Source organism: Falco punctatus, assembly GCF_963210335.1.
Source record: "Falco punctatus genome assembly, chromosome: 13".
NCBI classification, from domain to species: domain Eukaryota; kingdom Metazoa; phylum Chordata; class Aves; order Falconiformes; family Falconidae; genus Falco; species Falco punctatus.
Genome location: NC_137593.1, coordinates 12,537,246 through 12,563,542, shown reverse-complemented (window position 1 = coordinate 12,563,542; position 26,297 = coordinate 12,537,246). Strand labels below are relative to the sequence as shown.

The 26,297-nt window shown below is 47.1% G+C and overlaps 1 protein-coding gene across 9 annotated transcripts in view; it reads right to left on the bottom strand.

The window, feature by feature from the left end:
• The window catches only part of LPP (LIM domain containing preferred translocation partner in lipoma), a 371,893-nt gene that overhangs the window by 334,602 nt on the left and 10,994 nt on the right, over positions 1-26,297 (bottom strand). For 5 of the 9 annotated variants that reach the window (XM_080409294.1, XM_080409284.1, XM_080409295.1 and 2 more), the window contains exon 1: positions 6,980-26,019. The gene's annotated coding sequence lies outside the window, so the exon portion shown is untranslated. Of the gene's footprint in view, positions 1-6,979; positions 26,020-26,297 lie in introns of those variants that run through there. The other 4 variants (XM_080409297.1, XM_080409299.1, XM_080409286.1 and 1 more) reach the window with 2 other exon arrangements.

The window sequence follows — 26,297 nt, the reverse complement described above, 5'->3', positions numbered from 1 at the left end:
TCTGTTTCTCTTGGGAAACCCAGATTAAAGGCTTGTCTTGGCCACAGTAGTAGCTTGAGGTATCTCTCAAGATTTGCCCAAACCCTTGAAAACCAGATCAAGTCTCTACCTCAGGTGATGAGGTATGTTAAAATCAAGCCAGCTGATGTCTGTTGGGGCTGATCTGAAACAGGAATGACACCCAGATGAGAGAGGCAGGGGAGATGCAGCAGCTAGAGTTACAACCACTTATCAGCTGCTAATCCAATCGCTCTCCCAACCTAGTCACCGAGTGCCATGCATTGTCTGGGAGACTCCTTGCTTTCACTCAAGCTTGCCTCATTAAGTGGAGTAATTCAAGTCTGTTAAGGCGAGGTAATAAACTGCTGAAACAGAGAGAGCTCCTTAGGGTATGTGCACACAGCACATCCAAGATGCACATGCACGTTACTGTTATAAAGCACTGCAGCTGGGGTACAGTGAACACTGCAAGAACCACCTACAAGTCACCTGTAAATCACCCCAAATTTCTCCTCTAAAAGGAAAAACCTCACCAACCTGTGTTTCACGCACCCAGCCACATTGCTGAAAAAGCCCTAGAGAGATACTTTAAATTTGCTCTGTTATGCTGAACTAAGGTTTGGAGGTTGACCGCTTTTACCCCATCATGCAGCGTAAGGTTTGGAGCTGGATCACTTTTACCCCGCCATGCAGTGCATCCCTACTCACTCCAGCAGGCTCCACAAGCCCTTCTTCAAGGGCTGTGGCACAATCTGCCATTCTGTCAGCCTCCTCCATCCTGCCTGCCTGCACCCAGCTGGCCAGGCTGGTCCCACAATAAAGCAGTGGGTCCGGGGTCCTCAGCAGCATTACAGCCCCCAGCCGCACAGCCCTGGCAGGGGCTCTCCGGCTGGAGGAGAAATCAGGAGCACGAGCAGAAGGAGGAGGGGAGGCAACTGCAGCTCCCCACAATAAAGTCCACTGGCCTAAAAAAGAGGGGGGGTCAGGAGTTGCAAATTGATGCATAAACAAGACCTGACTGTGTAATTCAGAGCTAACAGGGTAGTTTACTGAATGTTAATTAAATCCTCAGTGCCTGTTACCAACTGTGGAGATCAACTTATTTTTAAATTAAATAAGCAATAAATGCTTAGATGAACTTCTATTAAATTTCACCCAGTGAATGAAGTATGTGGGGCTTTTAATAGACATTAAACAAGATAGTTATGGCAAGTTAGTTGACACTTTATTACCTAAAGATAATGGCCATATTAAATCTCAACTAACTATTCCACTGGCGGCACAATCATCCAAGACTTGGCAGAAGTCTGCCTGCCTTGAAGCATCACTGGGCAGCGGTAGCAGGAGGAAGGCAGCTAAGTGCTGAATGGCACCTACTTAAGAGGATGCTCAAGTGCATAAACCCACTTCAGCACAAAGCAGGATCCCTCCCAGCCGCATCTGGACACCTCAAAGAGGGCCGATACGCCTACCACACAGAAACAAAGTTGGCGTAAGTCTGAGACCCTCAAGCATCCTGACCCCTGACTGCCCCCACCCCACATGAAACAACTTAAGGGATTACTAAGGAATCACTGTATTACAAGGTTCCCTTATGGCATCAAGGGCAACAGAAAACATCCTCCCTAACAGCCTGCAATGCTCAAAGGCTCGTATCTTTTTCTAAGAAAAGGTTATCAGCAGCCCACAACTCCACGATGTTTGTTTTCCTTTCCTGAGCATACTGCAATAGTTTGGGAACGCTTCTGAGTGACTCACACGTGTGTCACTGTCACCCACAGATCCCAACAACAGATACTGACAGTCTAAAATGACAGAGACTTGCTGACAGTGACTTAAAAATCATCATTTTCATGCCAACTGTTGCGCTTGCTCAGAGAGTGATCAAAACCAGTTCTTTGAGATGAAAGCATGAAAGCACAACCTCCACTGAGGTGTTGATACCGGTAACTTTAATCACTATGATTAAGCATGGGTCATGGGACACGCCACCCCCCCACACTTCTGGATTGGAAGCATCATGAGCCCTAACTGCCCTGCCATGGCCAGAAGCAGGAGGAACAGAAAGAGCTGAGCCCTGCATCCTCTAAACCTCACTTCTTGGGCAGACACAAGCTCTCAAAAAGCTTTTAAACTTTGTGGGGTTTTTCTGGTCTGTGGTTTTCGATTTGATTTGTTGTTTTCTTTTCTCTGTTTGTTTCTATTTTGCAAAACAAAAAGCTACCTAAATTAAAAAGAGGAAAATAGAGAGTTATTCAGACTTTACCGATGTTCTCCTCCAGCATCCCAATGCACACATGAAAGCAGCTAATCGCTACACCTTCCCTCCAGTCCCTCCTCTGGAACAGTTGTTCATCAAGTTATTTCAAGTTCTGTATTTTCCTACATATAACCCACACTCTTTAAAGGTATTGTTACTTAAGTATCCGTCCCTCAGATAACCCACATCCTTAGATAAGCTACGGTTTCTGTCTCCTCTGCTCGTGCCCGCTTCTGAAGTATGGCTGCAGTTCCAGTAAGCTCTCTAACTTTTAGCAGAATTACCCTGCTACGACAGCAAGAGCAAAGGCAGATGGTGAAGCTGCCCAAGTAGGAAAGCAGGTGGTGGAGGACCAAAAGTAGGCACAAGCATCACAGTCTCGCTCACACATGCACATAGCAAACAGATGCTGGATCCCACACTGGTGGGTCGCATCTTGCTTGCTGTGTATTGCTTGTCCGGCTTCCCTGAAAGCAAACCACTATCAAAAAAATAACGTAACTAAAAAGCACAGATGTACCTAAAGGAAATGCATATTTCTTTGTCATCTCCGTTCCATCTCTAAGACCACACTATGTATCCACAGGGACTTCCCTCCACCTGAAGGGATTACCAGGGCTGCCAGACTGCACCAGAAAGAACACGGATAGCCAGCTGCAGGTGAAACCCAGCCTGGTCCAGGGCCAGCCAGTGCTGCCCAGAGCCATGTCAGGGCCAGACGAGTTTATTGGGAGAAAGGCAGAGCTGTGTGGGTCAGGCTTTCAGAAGCTTGACAAGCAACAAAATGCCACTGAGGATGCATTGTTCACACAACCATGATGGGCAAAGGAAAAGAGAAAGCACTGTGGGCACCCTGAGGGTATATTTTTCCACAGACGCAGGGAAACTATCTTCTTGCTAACAATTTGTCATACACCCAAGCTACTGCTTTCCTCTAGCTACAGCCAGCAAAAGATGTTTCAGAGAAACCTGCACAAAACAGTATCTTCCTTCCAATTAGATGTTTATGACATAAAAAGAACCACCATTAGCTGGTATAACTCTCAATGTACCTGACAATCATACAACCGTTCCATCTTCTTTCCAGACTTAGTTCAATTCTTGACCTCAGCAACATTCTGCATGATAATGCCACCATTTAGTTACAGCACTTTAGTTAAGAGTTACAAAGCGCTTCATTTTGTTCATTTTGAATCAGCCACTTTCACCTTGGCTGGCATTGATACCAAAGAACAGAAACTCTTTTTTCCACAGCACTCACTGTTTCTGTGACACCTTCCTAACATGTGTCCTTTATATAGAAGCGATCCCAAACTATTGGTCAAACTCCCTCAGGTTTTCCAGCTCCCCACCATTTTTACTATCCCTCTCCAAAACCACATACACCAGGCTTCACTGATCACAAGGGAGTCACTCAAGTTTTGTAGTCAGACATTATATAGATGAACACAAGCAGCAATTTTTACAAACAAGGCAACAGTCAGGCTTCAAAATTGAGTGGGTGATAGGTATCTCCACTTTGACCACAAATACATAATTCGTACTATGAGTTATAATTAAAAATACATACTGATGATTGTATTATATATTTAAAAGCACTGCAGCTCCACTGAGACCGTGGCTGACACTATTAGGTTCCATGCAAAAGTCACCAGCCCAGCTCTGGAGCTTCACTCCTGAACAGCCTAGAGAAACAAGTGCTGAACCTGCCCTTACATTATTTGAAAGCTTGAATTATACTGCACCAGTTCCTCGTTATGGTAAGACAGAGCTCATGACCTCTCGCTAAGACAGCACAGCTGAAGATGATATTCAGAGCAAACTAACTTTGAGATCCGACATGCTTTGCAAGTTTTCATGAGACAAGGCAGCTCAACTGCAAAGGAACCTGGGATTTTCTGTACCCGAACCATGAATGCCAGGATACAGGATCTGAAAACCACCAGTCCAGAAGCAGGCGTTTGCCCTGGTGTCACTAGACCACATCAGAGGCATCATCATGCAATAATCTTACCCCCTAAAGCTAGGTGACTGCTTATCCAAACAGCAGCTAACAGAAGGGGACAGGACTCGCAGAGCTAGAGCTTGCGCTGAGACGGGCACGCTCACCAGCATCCTGCCCCAACATCCAGGCTGATCTCCAAACATGCTCCAAAAGTGAAAATCTCACCTTGGTGCAACAGGAATTGGAGCTTCTCTCCCCACTTGGTACCAGCCTCTCTGCCCAGACAGTTTACAGTGGGGAGCAGCCAAGTACAGTGCACACCGGGCAGTCAGGGCTTGCACAATGAAGACATCCACGCAATGACAAAAGCAGTAATCCTCACTGACCCGGGCACCATGGAGACTGCATAACAGCAATTCATAGCAGTTTGGGGCTGTACCTATAGAAGCTTCAATGAGGCGCAGCATTCGCTTCATTTTACCGTTCACGTCTTCCATTTCCACCAAGGAATTTACCCAGGCAGCAGACAAGGGCTGCACACCCCTGACTGGGACTGCTGGCAACGTGGGACATATGCACAGCCAACATGCCCGCGGCCTCCACACAACACACATGGTGGGACTGACTTTTGGGAAGAGGGCCTCCCACCCACTGCCAGACACCTCTCTCCAGCCAAGAGACCCCCAAATAGGCTGTGGTGACCTTCAGCAACCCATGGGCTCCAAACAGACCCTCCAACCGCAGGGCTGGGAAAATAGCCTACAAGGACCAAAGGACGCTGGATGGCAGGAAAGCTGCCAGCACCATTACTGATGGGGACACAGTGCTGCCACTACCCTGGACCAGGTGCCCCCAGCCTGGCAGCTTTGCCCAACAGCCAACACAAGCGGACTCAGATGGTAAAAAGAAAACTGAAGAAAACAATTAAAGGAAAACCACATGTGGAGCTCAACAGTGAGAGGGCAACAGGCTTTACAGCCCCATTAGCAGCACCAGCATCTCCATGAAGCTGCAGGCAGGATTAGATAGCAAGCGTAAGCAGCTCACTGCCAGGTGGCCTCTATGACCATCATCACCTGCTGACGGCCCATCCTGCAGGGAAAAACCCTCCAACAAAGGCTAAACAACTGAAAGAGGGGAATAACAGAGCTAATAAATTTAGGAGTAACAGGATAAAAGGTTATGGGGCAGGCAGGGGGAGACAGAGCAGGTCAACAGGCAGAGAGAAGTTTTCAACAGTAGGTCTTTATCTGCAGATGGAAGTACTTCCCAAAGGAAGTCCCATATTCCAGAGTATTACTTAGCCTTGCCTGGGCCAGTCCTCTGCAGCAAGGGTGGGGATAACCAGAAAGTCCCTCACATCCCCAAACTGCGCTGCTGCACAGCGGGCTGGGCTACGCACAGGACAGCAATCAGCATTTTCCAGCATGAACACTGCTGCATCGTTAATACAGAGACTAAATGCTGTGTCCTGTCCCCCACTTCCACATGTTCCCCTCCCCTCCTAATGCCCCGTATCTGTAATGACTTGGTAAGCCAGCACCTGCTGTATCACCCAGCTCCCAGACACCCAGGGGCTCCCTGCTCTCTCTCAGATCTTGCCCCAAAAATCATTCCGGGAATGTACAAAAACAATCTCTGCGATACATGAGTCCAAGGAAGCAAAGAAATTCTCAGATCTAGAGTGTTGCCAAAATCTTTAACATTTCCACGTTACATTTCACATAGGTCAAACCCACTTTGTGCATGGGGGCCACGGTGCTGTGGATGTGCAGGAAGGCACATCAGCAAGTTTGGCAGCTCCTGCAAGCTCTCAAAACTTGTGTGTATCAATTGCCTGGCAAGATAGAAACATACCAAACAGGAACCCAACCCGAAAACCAAACTATCGGCCACAAGCCAGCTGGTATAGGTGTAAAAAAACAACAACAAACAAACAAAACACCACACACCCAAAACAAAACAAAAAAAAAAATTCAAAACAAAGCAGGAGACTCCCAGGCTCATTTGTTTCACCAGCGGGGCTAAAATACACCTCGAGGTACAGTAGCCAGAGCAATTACGTGTGTTGCTCCATCACCACCTCCTACTCGGGAGCACTGCCTTGTCCCCAGCACAGCCCCAGGGCGCGGAGCCTGCTCCCGAACAATGGCAGGAGTAAGACTTGCCTGTTCAAACGGGGAGGGCAAGAGAAAAGGGAGGGGAAAAAAATATTGTGTATATATATATATATAAAGAAAAAAAAAAAGCCTTGGATGACGTAAGGGTGTGGGAAACTTTTACGCCCTTACCTGCTGGGGAAGGGTGGGCCTCCCCCGGCATATAAAAAGCTGCCAGGGCTTTACTCAGCCCGCCGAGCGCGGCGCAGCCCGGGCGGGGACCGGCCGCACACGGCAGCGCCGGGCCGGCGTGAGGCGGCCCCCGCCCGGGCCAGGTGCACCTGCGGCCGGCAGCACCGCGCCGCCCAGCCCCGGCCGCCCGGGGGACCCCGGCCCGCCGCCGGCCCCCGCCCGCCGCGCAGGGCGGCGGCGCCCGTGAAGTCCCGGGGAAGTTTCCCCCGGCCCCGCACCCGGGAGCTGCCCCCGGGCCGGGCCGTCCCCCCTCAGGCGGCCGCGGCGCCCCGGGCGGAGGGAGGAGCCAGGCGCGGCCCCCCCGGGCGGCCGGCAGCGCTCCCCGCCCCGGCCGGGGGCTCCAGCTGTTGCACAGCTGCCTCGGCGGGCGGAGGTGGGGGGGCGGTGGGGAGGAAGGGGGCAAGTTATTATCTGCAACAATACCTCGGGGGGAGGAGGCAGCGGAGGCGAGCGCGGCGGCGGCGGCGGGAGGAGGAGGCGGCGGGGGGAGGTGGGGCCGGGGGCGGCTCCGCAGAGGGGCCCGGGCCCGCCCCGCCGCCGGCCCCTTCCGCCCGTCGGCCCCTTCCGCGCTCCGCGCCGCTGCCCCGCCGCGTCCCCCGGGCAGCCCCCCCGCGCCCGCCGCCGGCGTCCCCCACGCCGCCCGCCCCCCGCCCGCCCGCCGCCCTCGCTCCGCTCCGCTCCTTCCAGCGCCGCCCGCGGCCCCCGGCACCCCCCGCCCGCGGCGCTCCCGCCGACGCCCCCCCCGACCCTTACCTCCCCGCGGGCCGAGCGAGGGGGCCCGGCAGCCCCGGGCGCGGCGGGACGCCCCGAAACAAAAAGCGAAAGCGGCGGCCGCTGCCTCCCGCTCCGCCGGGCCGCCGCGCTCTGCCCGGGGCTGACGTCAAGGGCCCGAATTCCTGCCTTTCCCTGCAGGCAGATTTGTCCATGTAAGGGCTGGGGCCGGGGCCGGGGGCGGGAGGGGGCTGCGCTGCGCGCACGGCGCGGGGCGGCAGCTACCGGCACCGTGTGTGGCGGGGGGGGGGGGGGGGGCTGCAAGCATCACCCCCTGCCCGGTCACCCGGAGGGCCAGCCCCAGCAGTGCGCAGCGGGGCTTGCGGTGTCCCCCCCGCAGCGGGGCTGTGCGGGGCGGCCGGTGCGGGGCTCGGGTGCTTTTCCCGCCAGCCAGCCGGGGCGCGCAGGGAGGGGGGGCAGTGAACGGAGCTCGGAGTTAGCTACACCGGAGTTACACCGGCGGTGCCTGCACTGAAAACTAAACCTGCCGAGCACACTAAGGAGAGGGGGAAGGGAAGCTGCTCTCTGATTGCTGTTTGATTGTTTTGTGGCTGTTTATAAGGACTGCAATTAAAATAATTCGTATTTTGAGTGTGGTGGTTTTTATAATGGAATGTTACCCTTTAAGTAGCTGTTGGGTATCTGCGCTTGCCCTGAAAAGAAGGGAAGACAGAAGGGTTACATCGAATTCAGGCTGCGGAGGGGAGAGCTGCCAAGCCTTACTCATTTGGAAAGAGATTTCTGGATGAGTTTTTAGGCACTTTAAATGTATTTCATTTTGACAATAAAGGACTCTGCTGTGCACTTTCAGAAGATGTTTACAATCTTATCCCATTACCAGCTTTAATGTCCACAGTCACCACTTGACAGCCCCAGGAGGGAAAAGCTTGCACGTAAGGACCCAAAAAAGGACAGTAAGTGCCTGGAAGACTTTGGAAGCTAGAGCACGGAGCTGTGATCCAGCCTCCCTCCCTTTTCTCTGGCTGCCAAAATCTCTAAAACAAGCAGGCGTGCTCACAGCATGACCTGAGAGCTCTGAGCCATCAGAGACCCCAGGAGATACCACCCCACCGCCACGGGCACCCCTTCCCGGCAGGCCCCGCAGCAGGGGAAGCGTGATATGCCAAATTCAGTCCTCGGTGCAAATCCCCCATCTGTGGTTGGTTTGGTGCCCTGCACTGGCCCCCTGTACCAGGGGTGCTAAATTCCTCCCAGGGGATGGAGAGGGCTGCCGGGGCCAGATGCTATCGTGAAAGCACTGCAGCTAAATCTGCACGAGCCTGTCAGAAACAGCCACAGATATTTTCTAAGCGTTATGACTATGACTAGAAATACCCTAGCCTTGTCCTATCCGCCTACCCTGCGTTTAAACCCTGCTGAGATCCAAAAATGAAGCAGAATAGTGCCTGAGTCACCAGGGCCCCATGCCGTAGGTGTACCTAGAGTGCCGACAGCGTTTTGCAAACATGGCCTGTTGTGAAAGACATGGGCATGGCTGCTTTCTAAAGCGCTGGTGGATAAGACCATTGCACCAGCAAAGCCTTTGCCCAAGGCCCTGTAAACCTGGGTTCAGTTCCCTTCCTGGAGAACCTGCAGTTCACGTGGCTCCTTCTAGCTGAGGGCTTTGACCATCAGGCTGCAAGGTCGTGTTCCTTCTTTGTCGCGCTCGGAGGACACCTCCTGATGGTATTTTCTGCCACGGGGCAAGCGGTCACCACGAGGGACATGCTGGCACTCATGCCTGTCAGCCTCAGCGTGGTGGGGCTTCCGACAGAGCCCAGATTTGTAATGCTCCGGAGAAGCAGATTTACAGAGGGATGGTTGCCTGGGTTTTTTCTCCTCTGTTCAATCTTTCTTGCAAATCTGCAGCAGTCCTCATGTTGTGTCAACTGGTATCTAGGGGAAGCATCTGAAAACTAAAAGAAACTGTTTGGCCCAAGATGAGAGACAAATGTTCTCCATTAGAGAAAACCAGTGGTCAAATATTTTCCTTGTCCCATATCCAACAATTATTGCTTCTTTATCCACCAAGCTTATGCAATTTTCCAGCCATGTTAACAGAAGAGAGAACACTTTGCACATCCATAGCAGCCTCCATTGAATGATCCCAAAAGTTTTAAGCTTTGAGCCTCCAGAGCGTGAGATCGTAAGTATGACTACCTCCATTTTTCAGGTAGATGAACTGTGACTAATCCTCTGCAGCACAGCAGCAGAAGTTTGATTCGCAGCCCATTACCCTTGTAACGCGCTGCCCAGAATGGTCACTGCCTTGTCAAGCACAGCGTGAATTTTCTATTTTTTTCAGTTTCCTATCATGACCAATGTCATACACTTTGGAAATGGAAGTAGAAAATTCAAGGTGTTGAGCCTGGCTGTGAAAATCTTCTCTTTGCCTGGAAAGAATCAAAAATACTGGCAACGTGCAATCATTCCTTCGGTAATATCTACCGCACCCTGCACCATAGCAGCAAAATGAATTAAACAGCAAAAGAGTGAAATGCCTGACATTGCATAGACCACTCAGGAGGCCGTAATACAAGACTCAGCCTGGGCCAATATTAATTCAAGGAAATGAAGTTTTTTTAGTGGTTAAGGTGCATGACTAGAAGCCTGGAAACCTGGCTTCTGTTCCTACTTTTCCTATGTTGTATGACTTTAGACCAGTCAGCTCCCCGTGTCTGGAGGAGCCCTTATAAACCTGCAGTGCACGGTTTAGCACAGGGAATGACACCACGACCTCCCACCAGACTACATGCAACTCAGCTCTGTACAAAGTTTTCAGCAGTCAGCATTTGAACCCTTGCTTTTCAGATTTTGGGTCTCTGCTTTTCAGTGAGATTTCAGATGCAAAAATTACAAAAAAAAACCCAAAAAAAAAAAACAAAAAAAACCCCAACCCTCAAACCAAAGCACAGGATGGGAAAAGTCCTTGGGAAGCCATGGGAATTCATCCCTCAGGCTGCAAAGCAGGAGCAGCATTGCCTAAACCATACCTGATGGAGGTTCAGCTACCCTGCTGGTAAGGATATCTAGAGGATCCATTCCAGAGCTTCACAGTTAGAAAAACTTTCTTTATCTCTAATCCAAGTCATTTTTGCTGCAACACAACTCTTAATCAGATGAAGATGCGGGGATCTGACGTATTCCCTCACTAGTAACAATTCCAGAACAACAGGAAAGTCGCCCACCTGGTGAACTAATCCTTCCGTGGGTAAAAGCCAGAGAGGCTGGAAAACACACTAAGCACGTGTTCTTGGGAGAGTTGCCACCTAATTTTCAGACAAAGATCAGATGCAATTAGCCTTAGATCAACTGGAGACTCCTCTGCCCCAAACCGCAGCACTTTTCACCCACCTCGCCATGAGGACACCCGTTTCCATCAAGACACATGCGGCAGTGGCACAATTGACCCCAAAGGGTATTCTTGGAAGCACGTGTATAATCTGAGCTCACACCAATAGCATCCTGTGGCACTGGGGAAGGAATGAGGAAACACCAGCATAGATACTAGGCAGACAGGAGAGAGAAGACTCAACCTGCGTGTCTGAGTTGTTTTCCAACCAGGGTGCATGTTCCTGATTTAGAGATACACATGTGCTTGCTGCCTGGTGGAAGGAATCTAGGAACAGCAGTGGGCCAAGCTTTGTCATTCTCCATTTTGCAGGTATGTTTGCATCCAGACAGGAATGCAAGGCACGTACTGGGCAGGCATTACTAACATGGATCACTGACAGTGATCAAGTCTGGGTAAGAACCCCGAGGGAATCTTCACTAATGAGAAATACAATTTCCAACAACCCCACACACACACACTTTCCATGAGCATATCAGAGAGAGTGACCATCACCAAACCTTGCATCTCTGTGCACATCTTTGAGTTGCATGTGGTTTGCCAGATGCTTGGTTTTACCTGGCCATCAGTCCTATCTAAAATTCCATATAATTTCACTGTTGGCCATGGTGAGTTCTGGATAGTTCAGGAAAATATAAACCTCCCTGCAACCATTTCAGGCTCTGCTCCCTGCTCTGCTCCCTCCACCATCCGGGCTGTAGCTGCCTGTGCCACCCTTGGAAGGAATGGTAAAGCTTTGTGAAACTGCAAAATCCCAATGCTGAGAAGTGCAGCCGAGCAACGTGCCAGTGTAGCATACTTAATTTTAAGGACATACTTAATCCAATTTGAGTCCAGAGAGATTTTAGCTTAGGTTTAAGCGTTCTGTTGAACAGGGGTGGATTTAAAGATTGAAGTGTTTTGCTAGACTGGATCTTTGGTTAATGAGGAAGGAGTGTTGCTAGTGGCTAGAAGAAAGAACTGCCTAGAGCTCTGTGGCCGCAAGCAAGCCATAACTAGCACTACTCAATTTTTCCAATAAATTTTGATGAAATTAGCACATAGAATTGTTAAAGAGTTGACAATTTCATTAAGAATCCTCACCCTCTGGGTCTCAGCTTAGCTGGGGAAAAAAAAAGCAGGTTTATAGTATGTCATTGGAGTGATGCGACACAATTAAAGCAGAAATCACTGGACTTTGTATTTTATACCATCTGGCATCTTGCACAGTATCTTGCTAATGGTGAATGTCTTCTGTCCAGATTTTAGCATTGACATCATGAGTGCTTTGTTTTACAGGAAGGAAACTGGTCAGATTTTTTACAGAGTCTACGCTGAATAAACAAAGAAATACCCCAGTCTTAAAAGAAATGTTTGCAGTGACAGATATTTTGGGGGACATTTTTGCATAGGCTCTGACCTCCCTGTTGAGAATCTAAGCAAAAATATTGAATGTACTAAGCAGATGTCTTCTCCTAGTGACAGCAAGATGAGCAGAGACAGCTGGTTAGAAGAACAACAACAACAAAAACACATCATCATTCCTGCTTTGGCTCCAAAAAATCTTGGACTTGTTGTTAAGGAAGAAAGCTATGTATGTAAGAAGCCAAGAAAGAGACAAATATTATTGAATCTGGTAGCATTTTAGTAAATGTGCTGGAAATAACTTAAGTAGGAAGAAAAACTGGATGCGCTCCATTGTTTATTAAAAGAATGCCTCTTCTTATTTCCACAGGGACCTATAGCCTATATAGTCATTAACACGTTTACAAGATGTATATTTTAAATATGTTGCCTCACTCATCAATCTTGTGGGCTTTTCTTCTAAAGTAAATAGAGTTGCAGCACATAAAAATGTGTACAGCCACATAAATATAATCTCTGCAAGTTAGGAACGACAACTGTGAATTTTGCATGTAACTTCTTCAAACAGGGAAGACATGCATAGTACGGAGACACCTAGAGAGATCCAAAATATTAGGAAAGGAGGAGAAGAGAAAATTAGATCCTCCCTGGTGAAATATAAGAGAAATAATTCACACACGCACACACAAGGAACCAGAATTAAGATATGAAGAGCTATTCTGGATGAAATACAATCTGAGCTGTGGTGAGCAACAGATCAGAGCAGAGTTGTTTGACAAGACTGCAAAATAAGGCAGTGACCTGCTGCCCTCCCCGCTCAGAAGCAGTACACTCTTCGTCTTGATGGTTTTCATCTGAACAAAACTTGAACTCTCTGCCTGGCCCCTGGACTTTTCCATTTCCTTGAGTTTTGAGCAGACTCAAGGGAAGAGCTACAGGACTGATGGGAAGACCGTAAGAAATCAAAAGCTGTGCAGTTTGGCTAATGCCAAAGACGAGTAACTTGAGGTGGACATTCCAGGAGGGGTAGGTGGTCCTACCTACCGTACCGTAGGTACGATCCTGTGCCGTACGGTAGTGCCCTGTGTAATAGCAAAGGTCTGGATTTGCTGGACCAGGAGGTGTCTTCCATGGAGTGCTTCAAAACTCCTAGCCATCTCCTACAGAGGTCCTAAATAGCTTAAAGCCTTGAAGAAGTAGGAGTTTGAGATGGTATAAGGGAGGAGAATTGAGGGGTTTGACCAATCTGACAGACCAGCTTGTAAACAGAGGGCAATGAAGTCAATGGGAGAGGACATGGCTGCTGGGTCTCCAGTTCTTGGCTGCCAGCTTTGCCCGTTCTCAGCTACGTGGTTAGGCAGTCCGTGTTCCACCATTTTCTTCATAGGAAACTGGGCTTAAATCTGCTGATCTGCAACAGAGCAGATGTGGGACCTTGGGAAAGTTGCAGATTGAACTAAACTGGAAACAGCTTCCACCATTTGCCAGTATCTTGGAGAGTCTGGAAGCTTTCCCATCTCTACTGTGACAAAAACAGGACTTCTCAACATTTTTGGAGGACTTTTCTCCCTTGTAATGAAGGACAAAAAGCACGCAATGAAAAATAAATCATAGTGCCAGGACTGACTGAGGATCAGGGCACCATTCTGCCTGCTTTAATTCCACCTCTTGCCAGCTCCAGCTCTAAGAACTGACCTGCAGTCTCCCAGCCACCCCAGGAGTGACCATGCCATGATGGAGGACCATCCCGGCCAGAAATTCCATGCTGATTCCAAGAAAACATTTCCTAGAGTGTCTTGCTGAAATGGATACAGTCCCACACACACAACATCATAACTGACAAATAAACATTTTCTAATGAGCAACATTTATCCAACATGTTCCTCCCCAGTGACTCTGGAGCTCCGTGCCTCAGCGCACCATCTATAAAAAGAGAACACAGCCCTTCCCAGACTCTGGGAGAATACACTGGGATAATAAAGTGATGGGCTCACTACATCCGTTAGTTACCCTAAGAGCTCCGTATACCCTATAGCCCACAAGTATAGACTGAATCAAGAATTTTTATAAGCCCATTATAACCCATGTGTCTGAACTTGACCAACAGCGTCTCTGCCCACAGGCTGCTCCATCTGCTCCATTCCTCTGCGGGACATAGAGGCAACACAGGGCACCTCGGCAGCCCTGGGCTCAGCCATCTCCACATGCACATTTCCACACACCATCGAGAATTTGGATTGCCAAGGAGCCAGCCCAGCCTCGCTGCCAGTGAGGTGACAGATCCCTGGCACTGGAGCTGGGCTCGAGCTGCTCGTGAACTGCTTGCGGCTGGAGAGGAATGTCTGCAGAGAGCTAAACCAGATTGCTCATAGATCTCTTCCAAATTGCTTGCCTCTAATCTGGCGGACAATTGGAGAGTAAATGTGCACTGGGAGCACCATCTTCCTCTCCCTGCAGCATAATAACCCGAGAACACTGAGTTTGTGCAGAGCTATTATGAGGTGGCTGTACTGGAGAAACCTTAGGATCTCACTGGTGCCTTGGCAAGTGCATAAGATGTCAGAGGCACCTACGTGTATCCTTTCCCCTCTTGCAGAACACATCTACTTCAAATATTTCTTTGATGCTATAGACCTTCTGCAGCCACCGCAGCTGCAGGAGTGCAGTAATGGTCCAAGCAAGGGCTGGCACTCCAGACGGAGCTTGTGAGCATGAAGCAATACACTTAGAAATACCTGATCTGCACAGAGCTTTTAGAAAGGGTCAAATAGCTTCAAAACTTCACAAAAGCTGACATTTTGGTGTCACCCATATTTTTCAGGCCCACGTCTACTGCAGGGGAAAAAAAAAAAAGTCTGCAGTTGCTATTAGCGTTACCCTGCCTAGGTTTCAGCCACATAGTTCCAGCATTTGCAGAGCTTCTGGAGGCCCATCTCACATGTTCAGCGTGTCACCTTTCCCAAGCACAGGCTGAAAAATGCCACTTTTCCCACTATTAAATCAAAAGCTGGCTACACCCATGTGTCAGCTGTTTACCACCTTGTTCCCTCCCCTTGGGCAGCTGACCAGGGATAATGACCTATATCCTTGAAGTACTTGTTTTATTTAGCATTACACAGAAGGAGGGTTTAAGGCAACAAGCAACCCAAGGATATAACTATTCCAACCCTATCTTATTACAATCAGATCAGCTTGCATCTCTTCCTGGTGGGAACGCAGCAGAACCAGCCAGCTCAACTCTTTGAATGTCCAACAATTCATCTGGGCTCTCTCCTGCTCTGCCTTTGTCCTAAACAGACTGGTTCCAGAGCCTTCCAGTTAAGACCTTTCACTCATTGTTTTCCTTCAGGTAGGAACAATAAGCTACTTGGCCTTGCTTTAGCCATGTCAGCACTGTTCAAAGATGCCCAGATGAGGTAGCCACTCTGCACATGTGGTAGCAAGGCACTGACGGAGAAGCTGGATGTCAGAAGGAAGCATCTGAAAGCACTGGGACTCGGTCACAGTGACCCAGAGCATTGAACCAGTTGACACAGTTGGTGTTGAACACCAACTGTGAGGTCTGCACAAGGACCTGGGGCTGGTACACACCCTGCATCAGGCCTCTCCCCATGATGAGACAGGCAGGCAAACGAGAAAAATAGGGCCCTGGCCCCTTCCTGTGATTAGATCATTATAATGGGTAAATATTTTTCTAGATAGAGAGCTGAGATAAAGGACTCCTGATGTCTGAAATGGAGTTTGAACAAGACTCAGAAGGACTATCCCTACCTTGCAGTTCTTTGTAATGTGCTTCTACCAAACAAATGCCTTTCCCCCCCAAAATACCTAGGAAATTAAATGGGAACCTGTTAACAGCTAAAGATGAAGATGTGGATCTCACAGAATAAATTTTTAATTTAATAGCAAGAACAGCATAAGAACTGCAGCTCGGTTTTAGTCTACAGTCAGGTTGTTCACCAGTAAAATATACAGTCACAGGTACCAAGGGTTAATTCCCAGAGGACATTACAGCTCCACACCATTTAGTCTAAATATTTACTGAGGAGTAGAGAAAAGTGTCTGAGTGGTAGAGTCAGAGTTCCAGAGATTGGCTTAGTGAAGTCTTTAACAAGAGCCTGTTGCTGTACAGAAAAAAGGTTGTGATTTTTTAAAAAAATTAAAATCAGTGTACTCGTGCTACAGCAAGCAGTGATTAATCATTCCCTATTCCTTTTCTCTGCATTATTCATGATTTGCTGACCTCTGCTCTATCCTCTCCCTTGGTGTTCCGTTCTCACCCTGAGTTTCTCAGGGTTTGGGAGCTTTTGTATCAGAGAAACTGGTTTACAAGTTTGTCTTTGAGGAACAAGTCTGACTTAAATCTCATATAATATCCAAGAATGTTCTCCGGTATTTGACCTCTTCGTGGCTGAAATAATATTGTACGGATGCAATAACCTTGGTGTTTCAAAGTCATAACTAGCACCTGTGGAATTTTCAAACAGGCTCAGCCTTCCTTGACGTACTCTTCGTTACTGCTCCCACATCTGATTGCTTTGTAATTAGACTTGTAAAATGTGTGATGGGATTACACGTGGGGGGAAAAAATATTTTAAAAAATCATGCTTCAGAATAGGAGGGGATTTATGGGAGCTGCAAGACAAAGAAAAACCCACCTTTCTTTCTTTCTTCATTGTTGTCTTTGGAAGGCAGCCACCAAAGTTTCCTTGTCAGTAATACAGGGATTTGTAAATAGAACAAAGAGCTTCCTCGCACCGAGGCTCATTATACAACCACAGCACAGGCACTGGGTGTCTTTGCAGGCAGTTTCCTTGAACTTTGCATCTCGCTCCTCCTGAGAACAGTCCTGCATGCCAGCTCAAACAGATGTGGCTTCCTTTAGGAAAGGTTTTCTGTTAGGGTCATTCTGACTTCCCTTTCAGAGCTTTCCAGCCTCATGCGCTCTGTGCTCAAGGGATTACTGTGGTGGCCACTAACTCCGTGTGCTACTGTTAAGCTTCTCCTCACCTGCTGGCTGAGCTGAATGAACGTTGAAATCTCTGTTCCACAGAAAAATCTGACGTTTCATGCTTTCCTGAATTAAACCGGAAAGTTGCAATTTCCTTTGAACTCAAATTCTGAGAAACGTCATTTCAGAAAGAGCAAAATGGCTTCACTGCAGCCCTTTGTTTGGGTGTTACCTACAGGTTTTTATATGAGACTTAAGCTAGCTTAAAATGCATCACGTTCCAAGTGATCCCAAACACACCCAGGCAGCACCCACTCTTCCCAAAGACACCTAGGGAGTTGTGGAGTCTGCTGAGGGTGCTCTGCCAGAGAGATGTAAGGAAACACATCTGGAGATGTGACACTGAGCCAGACGTGGTTTTGCCTCACCCCATGTACTTATTCTAGTACTGTCACTGCTATTGTCAAGCGTTTAAATTCTTATTTTTCCAGCCTCACTGAAAGCAAAGGCTTTTACTGTATCTCACTGAGGGTATAACTCAAAGACAATAGGTTGTACAAGCCCGGCATGATATTTCCAACACATCAAGTGCATATCGCGTGACACTAATAATAAAAGAGTGCAGCTTTAAGAAGTTTAACTAAATTAGGGCATAAGACTGTGCAGACCCTCTTATTTAAGTATCAATAGGGCTATTTTTTCAGCTCTGCTTGGTTAGAAAAGATTTTTAAATGAACAAGAATAAGCCATTTTACAGCTGATGAAGAGCATCAAATGCAAAAGTTCACACTTGTTGAACTAAGCTGATACAAGCCTGTGTGTAGGCAGCTCTGAAGCAGCCACAATATAGCAGGAAAAGCAGCCCTACCCTATGAAAAAATGAGAAAAATAAAGGAAGAAAACAATGGAGGAAAAGCTGCTGCTGCCTGGCCTTCATGGAAAATAAAAAGGTTAAAAAAAAAAAAAAAGGGAGGAGGGAGGAAAGAAACAGAAATGTACTTCAAGACCAAATTCTCATCAGACTCAAAATCAGTGTAACTCCCACATTGCAACAGTTTGCAGGTCTAATAGACACAAAGCTGTTCCTTCACCCAAGAACCAAACACAAAAGTCACGGAAAGCCATCATGCCAATTCTGTAGCTGTTTTCCGGAGCAGAATCTCTGTAAATGTCAATGTTCCCTTTGTTCTGCGCACCCTTTATAATGAGTCTATCATCTGTTTGGTAAAAGATCCAATGAAATATGTAATAAGGTTATCTCACCATCTCTCTATTGTAAAGCCATATCTCCTCTTCCACTCATTAATTATTGTCTTCCATTTCCTGTGTCAGATCTAAATCAGAAAATAGGGACTCAAGACTTAGAAGCTTAACAACTTACCATATATCAGCTGGGCTGTGCTAACTCTCCATGTACTCCGTTGTAGCCTGTAATAAACAAAACCAGTGTGACTTTGCAGTGCATAGGCTTGCAGTCAATGCAATTTAGCTTAACCTCCTTTTATTGTCAGCTGAGCTGACAGTGATAGTTACCATGGCTCAGCTGATGCTCAGTCCTCATATTGCAAGACTTTGCCTTAAAATCTCGGGAGCAGAGCTCTACCATTATAACTATCTGGAAAGCTACAATGATTTATGTGCTGTCAAAATACACTAAAAAAAAAAGGCAAAAAAAAGAAAAAGCACAATTACATGATTATCAGCCAATGCCCCTTGGTTTGCAGTTTTTCAAGCGTGAACTGCTCAAATTTTGGATCAAGAAGTGAAGCAATCTGTTTCTGAAGTGCAAACAGGGAAAAGTTATATGAGTCTTCTAGCAATTTCAGGCAAATATATCACAGAAGCAGCATGCTTAGCCTTTTTACTGTGCATCTGTCTGAGCTTTCCAGTAAGATTTCCCTGATATATAGTAAGAGTCAAAACTCTAATCTGTTTTAACTCTTTTTTATTGTCTCTGCAGCACTAACTTTGAAAAATGGCCTTGTCCCCAAAGAACTGCACACAGTCCATGCAGGGAAGCTGTTAAAATAAATGCATTACATAAAATTATTGCAGAGGAACTCAGTTCTGAGGATTTGGGAGCTACAACATATAGATATAAAACAGAACAGCTAAACTATGGTGGAGGTCATACTCCAGGAGGGAAGGAGGGAAGTCCCCTGTCTGGCAGTTTTTGCACATGATCTCTGAAATCAACAATTCCTACTCTTCCCTCTTAGGGCTGCAACGTTTTAATAAATGACTATTCTCGTGTTAATGTCCTTCTGCCTTCCTCCTCGCTGACCTCAATACGCACCAAGCTGATTCATAAAGTTTCTTCTTTCACTGTATTTGAGTGCTTTCTGGAGACCTGGTTTGCGCTGTTCTGCCTGCGAGACATTGGGCTGATTTATAGAGCCTAAGTCACAGTCAAGCGCTGCGTGGGTCACCCTACCTGAATATTGTATTTCCTTCACACTGTGCTCCTATCTCTGCCCATGCCATGGTCTGATTTTGGATTGTGTGTCGCTCAAGGAAGAGCACGTACCTTTCTGCCCCTCAGAAAAGCTTTGGAGATCCTCAGGAGTAAAAATGTCCTTTTCCACCTGTCTTCCTTGCAAAGCAGCGATATTTGTCCAGACACTGGTTGGGGAAATTCAGGCAAGGAATAAAGTGCAAACGAGAACGTGATTCAGTAGTGGGAAAAAACAGACAAATATCAGGTGCCTCAAAAGGCTGAATCACAAACAAGAAGCTGAAAAGATCTAAGAATGCAGGAGGTGATGGAGAGGCTCATCTTGGTGTTTGTCTCTTTATTCCAGCAGGATATGCAGATTCCACTCTCATGACATCACTGCATCATCTTGCCTCATCAGTGCCTCATGGCACAACCCCTCTCTGTATCACTGAGTCAGCATCTCCTCTTGGCCATGCCAGGTGGGGAGAAAGGCTGTCCTTAATGGTAGAAAGCTGTGACCAGCTTCTCAAGAGGATATCAAAAGGATTTAGAAACTCATGGTCATTTCGTGAACGCTCCTCCCAGGAAAGAACATGGGCTCAGGAAGTTTTTTTCTGTGAAGTAACACAGCGCTGTGCTGTGGAGGGGCTTCTACAGCAAATGGAAGAGTAACTAACATTGTGGGTCGAAGTGAAGGACCAAGGAACACCTGCACTTGGCTCCTGGAGCTCCAGAAGAAGTCACAATGTACATTTTCCCTGTAGTCAATGGGTACTGCTGATTCTGCTTTCTGTACTCTATTCTAGAGGTCTGGACCTAAAAGAAGGCTTCTTGAAAGATCACACTCAGCATGGAGAACTAACCCTCTGCTACTCCAAGCAAACAAAAGCTGTTTCCTATTTTGGCAAAAAACAAATATAAAGAATCTAAAACATTCACACAAGGGTCAAATTACAAGAGGCACTGTAAAGAGCAGCTTTATGTTAGAAGAAACCCAGCTACATACACAAAGATTAAAATACTGGGCCACTACCTCCAAGTCTGCTCTTAAACAATCCCTGAGGCTTGAAACACAATCTGAAAGTGTACCATGATGCACCTCGAGTGTGTAATTTGGTACAACAGGGCCAGGAGGAAGAGCTCTTCCTGGAAAACCAAGTCCAGAGGCCAGGAGGCTCTTGTCGTATTTGCACATACTAGTCCCTTTTGTTGGGGGATTTAGGTCACAAGAGCGTAGGAAAGGCAGCTCTGAATCACCTGGCTCTTGCACGTGTTGCCTACATGTTGTGCAAAGGTTTCTGAACTCAGCCTCCTTTCAAGACGCACCCTTTGTTTGTTACTTTCTCTTAGGGCTTTTTCGCAACCCCATCCACTGCCAACATAAACAAGGTTGCAACACCTTCCTCCAATCTCTCCTGCTCTGCTCTGCTCTAAATGTCAACCAGCAACCACTGTTCACTTGCTTAACTGGGCAAAATACCTGTCATTGCAACCCTGTATCTTGACTCCTTTCGAGAGAAAGTTTCTTGGGAATGGTAAGTGACAGAACCTGCAAGTTGGTCTTAGTCACGTTGATAGCAGATGCCAAGAGTCTTGCGCAGGTAGGACATGCAGTTGGCTTTGCTGAGCACCCATTGAGCATCTGTAAGGCTGGTGAGTAGAAGTTGTTTCTGCAGTTATGGTGCTTTCTACTTCTATGTGCACCCTCTGCAGCATGTACCCAAGTGCAGGGGGGAGCAGATGCTGCCAGCTGAATGGCTTTTATCAGCTCATGTGAAGCAAACTGTGGAACCTGGTTCCATACCTAATAATTGGGATAACTAGAGTAGATCCCTTCTCACTAAAGGGATGTCACAACAAACACCCTGTGAGCACTGTCTGTAAGCAGGCAGGAGACACGGTCACTCTGGAGACCCTCTTAACTCCCAGACCTTGTCCACTTGTCATGGTTTAACCCCAGCCAGTGAATAATCCCCACACAGCCACTCAGTCACTCCCCTCCTGGTGGGATGAGGGAGAGAATCAGAAGAGTAAAAGTGACAAAATAATAAGTAAAGCAAAAAGCACACATGCAAGCAAAGCAAAACAAGGAATTCATTCACCGTTTCCCATCAGCAGGCAGATGTTCAGCCATCTCCAGGAAAGCAGGGCTCTATCACATCCAACTTGAGAAGACAGATCCCATAACTCTGAATATGCCCCCCTTCTTTCTTCTTCCCCCAGCTTTATATGCTGACCATGATGTCATGTGGTGTGGACGTTTTGTTCAGCTGGGGTCAGCTGTCCCGGCTGTGTCCCCTCCCAGCTCCCGGTGCACCCCCAGCCCACTCGCTGGCAGTGGGGTGGTGTGAGAGGCAGAAAAGCCCTTGGCGCTGTGTAAGCGCTGTTGGGCAGTAACTAAGTCATCCCTGTGTTATCAAGACTGTTTTCAGGGCAAATCCAAAACACAGCCCCATACTCACTACTACGAACAAAGTTAACTCTATCGCAGCCAAAGCCAGCATACGCACTAGAAAGCAGATGTATAATGCACTGAACAGGGGCATCTAGCAAGCCCAGGAAAACGGAGTGCTGCATGGTGCCTAAACTCAGCTGCTCCACGGAGCCAGTACAGCTGAGGGATTAGTACGGCTGCCCCAGGACTCCCCGTGTATGGTGCATAATATGCGTTTGCATCTGTACGCGTTTTTGGCATGGCCTCCTGCTTGCTCAGATGGAGCTGTTTTGTGCGTGGGATGGGAAACATCCTGTTATGCTCTTACCTTATGGGCGCACTCACTGTGCTGGACTGTCATTAGCCACCTGGGCCTCTGCCCAGCCTGGCATGCCAGAAGCCAGGCTGTGGGCAGTGCTCCTCACGTGCTGGAGGCAGTTGCTTTTATCAGCAACCTTGATCATGGGGATTTTCTCTTATTTCATTCTCTAGCTTCCTTCAGCCTTCGATTTGCATAAGATCCTGGGTTAGGACTAATCTGATCCCAGGGTGAGAACATTGCATCACATCCAGCAGATCCTCCATCCCAAACTGTCTCTTGACTGGGTGTGTTGGTGCTGGAAACAGAACTGTGCAGGGACAAACAGTGGCTTGAGTTTTCCTGAGTAATAGGAGGTGCCTCGCTTTGTGTCTCATTTAAACTCCTGTGCTATGTGGCAACTCCCAGTCAAGTCTCTATTTGCTTACAGCCCTTGTTGCCGCAGTAGCCAGGTGCTTTCCATGTTCACTCCAGGTTGCTGAAATGCGAAGCGTGTCCAGCTTCCAGGGCTTGCCAACACTATTGACTAATAAGAACACGTTGTCCTTGGTGACAGAAGGTAGCATCTTGCTTTACCTGTGCATTCTCTGGCAAGCAGCAGCAGTGGCGAAACAGAGATGTCTCACTGTATAGGTAAGGGTATGAATTCAAGTCTCTTTCTGGTCATGCCGACGGGTGCCCCTGGTTGTAAATAAGTATGTGGTCATTCAAGGAGTTAAAGATAACAGGTTGCAATAGTAGTCATGGCACCTTCTGAAAAGTTGTTCACTATGAACACGTGTCTGTTAGGTTTTTCTGAGTCCCACTGTATTAAATCCGTATGCATGCTTGGGGAAGTTGGGGTGATCATCCAGGCGGGGTGCTAAACTACTCTTAAGGTTTTCACTGGGTAAAATGACAGAGCAGAGTCAAGGCTTAGCAGTGCCAGGTATCTGATATAGCAACCGCCACCTATCCTGTTCATCTTTCCATCACCACTGTATGGCCAAGAAGATGACCCAAACTCTTTGCTTGCTGAGTGCCAGATTCACTTGCCTTGAGAACAATTTGGCATCCTGACCTGGAGCTGTTTTTATAAAATATAGACACAGGCATGTACTATATAATACAAACATGAGGTTGTGAATGACACTGAGCCTGCCCCATGGCTCCAAATCCCTCAAGACAGTGCTGATCTACTGTAATACATCGATACCTTGCTGCAATATAAAAAGATATACTTCCTGCTAGAAATGGCATGCTCCACTTGCCAGCTAGATACAGCCTACATCTGTCTCTGTCATTGCAGTATCCAGTGCCCGGCAAGCCAAATACTAACAAACTCTGAGACCAAAGACAGAAAAAATGACTAGTGGAATAGTGCTGATTGGGTCAGAGGTTCTTTTACGTGCAAGGAAATCACCCATCCACCATGAACCGTCCTCCAGCTGTCCCATCAGTTGGAAATGCCATTATAGTATGCACAGGCTCAGCCAAGATGTCACATCATGAAACTAAATGTGAAATTGTAGTGATAGGCAAAAACTCCAGTGCTTTGTTTTGTATCAGCGATGCTCAAAAGATGAGAGTTCCTGCTTCGAGCATCCAAGAAGTAAAATACCCTGTTCTTTGCCCAGTTACAAGGAACACAGTGGCTCTACATGATATAAATGTCCATTCCCCAACACCATATTTATTGGAATGATAGGAAAAAAGAAGAAATCTGCATTTTTTAAAAACTTTATCTTTTACTCTTAAGACCAGAAATCTTGTGATTGTGATAGGAGCTTTCCCACCTTGCTACTGAGGGTAGCTTTCTGTATGTGCTCTCAGTAGGGATTTTCCTTCATTTAATTTTCTGTTTCATTTGGGGATATTTTTGTCATGATGACAATTTTGGGTCATGCCAAACCTCCACGTGAACATCTCAGTTACACAGCTACAGCCCCACCTTTCTCAGAAGAAACACGGAGAGTGTTCCACCCCCTCACAGACAAAGAGAGCGAGCTCTTTGCCCAGAACAACAGAGGAGCCTGGCTTTCCTGGTAGCAAATACCTATTCATATAATCACCCAAAGGAGAAGACATGTTGGTGACAAGTCTTTTCCTTTTTTTGTTCTTTCCATGGGGAAGGACATTGTTTCCTACTCGAATTCTGATTCTGGCAGGTTTTTTCTTTTTCTTTTTTGTTTTGTGAAAAAGGCATCACCCCGTAAAGGGTGTTAAAGTGCTGTTGAACCCAGATGATGGTGGGAGGACGGCATTTTGCTGTTCCTTCTTCTGCAAAGCTAGTTCATGAAGTTGTGTCCCAAGTTGTTGGCAATACATTGCGTTATGGCTTTGTGGCATTGTGAATGCGGAGTTGGCTCAGCTTAGCTAGCCTGCCCCACACTGCACAGTCCCGTACCACTGAGCAAATGAAGTCAATTAAGAAAAGAGTTTGGTAGGTTGACCCGCTGTAGTGAAATGAATGTGTACTATGATAAATAAATAAAGAATATTTATCAGTGCTTTCCCTCTGAAAATCAGAATAACAGTAATTAAACTTTTCTAAATGCCATTTATAAAGCTATCTACATTTAGGTAAACTGAGTCATAGAGATTTTCTGTTGACATAAGTATAATGCAAAGACAAGAGTCCCATCTCTCATTCCTTACTTCAGACTCCTAGATGCCAACCTTCCTTCTCCCTGAGGACAAAAAGAGAAGTTGGCTCTAGAAAATATAGTCGGTGTTTACATTTTATTGAACCACTAGACAATGCTGTTGGCCACAACATGACGACAGTGAGGCAAAGAGCGCCTTTCATTTGCCTGTGCTTGGCAGAAAGTGTCGTTCTATGGTTACTCAGCTGAAGTTGACAAGTTGCCCAGTATTTTTATTATCAAGTTGTCAGCTCAGTCTCACTACTGCCCTCTTAATTTATTATTTTGCATTTCAAAATCCCAGGTGTGACTCATTGCACAGCCAGAGGTTATAATGAAGTATCCCACTCATCTTTTAGCTCACCCTTTGTTCAAGACAATGCAGATTGCAGAAGGTTTCTGAGGAGGTAAGAGGATTGCAAAAGAGCCGAAGACTCCTCTTTTATCTAACCAGTGTGTGGGCAGTGAAACTACCTGATATGAAACCAGCTGGGTGCAAAGGTGGGCATGGAGGTTCATTTGTCATTATGGTGAGGGTTGAAACACAGAAGATAGAGCAGCTGTAATTTAAGATAGGCACCCAAACTTAAATCTTCACCCTGAGGATGAAGGGTGTCCTATGGACTCCTACGATATCCTAGTATAAAATGCTACGCTCAAGATTTCCTCTATGCTCTAGTTTCCAACAGGACAGAAGATGAAAACCAAGCAAACAGTTCCTTTTCAATTAAAAAGTCTAATTTTCCCTGTCTAATGATTTAAATAGAGAAGTGTCTTTAAGTGCAAGATTTTGAGGTATTTGTTGGGCCAGCATTGTGCAAAGAAGAATCTTGTTGCACTAGAGTTTCTGAAATATAAATATATGTTTCTTAGCATTAAATGATGCATCAGCTATATTTATCCTAGGAGCATCTGAGACAGGTTGATGGGGAAAAGGAAGATGGAGCACAGTTCTATTGGAAAGAGTGTCTTGCTGCGACTACGAAAATGATATGGAAATCATGGGATGAATTAAAGATTTGTCTATATGGGAAATTGATGGGAATGCTTCCTGTTATCAAAGCTCATGCTAAGTAGAGGAAGACACCTTTTATCCCAAAAGAAGACTGTCCAAATCCAGAGCTATTCTGAACCAATTTGCTCTTTTAATTGGCTTTGACATGCAGCTGGCCCTGCAGCGGTGATGCTGAGCTCGTGCTACAAGAAAGCGAACTGCATAAACTCAAGAAGATATAAATGCAACTTGTTCACAACAGGAGGAGCTTCCAAAGTCACCCTACACAGTGCCCTGGCAACTTCTATCTCCCCACAGGGGAAAGATGCATGTCCTTTTGCCAATCCCAAGCACCCTGGGGCAGTGACAGGCAGGGGCAGAGCTACTGGGACACTCGGGTTTTTTAAAGCTGCAACATGGAGCTGTTGCAATGCCAAAAGTGTACCTAGTCCACTCTGTCTCACTGCAGGGGGGTGGAATTGTGACTCAAAGGCTGTCCAGTGGCAACAGACAAA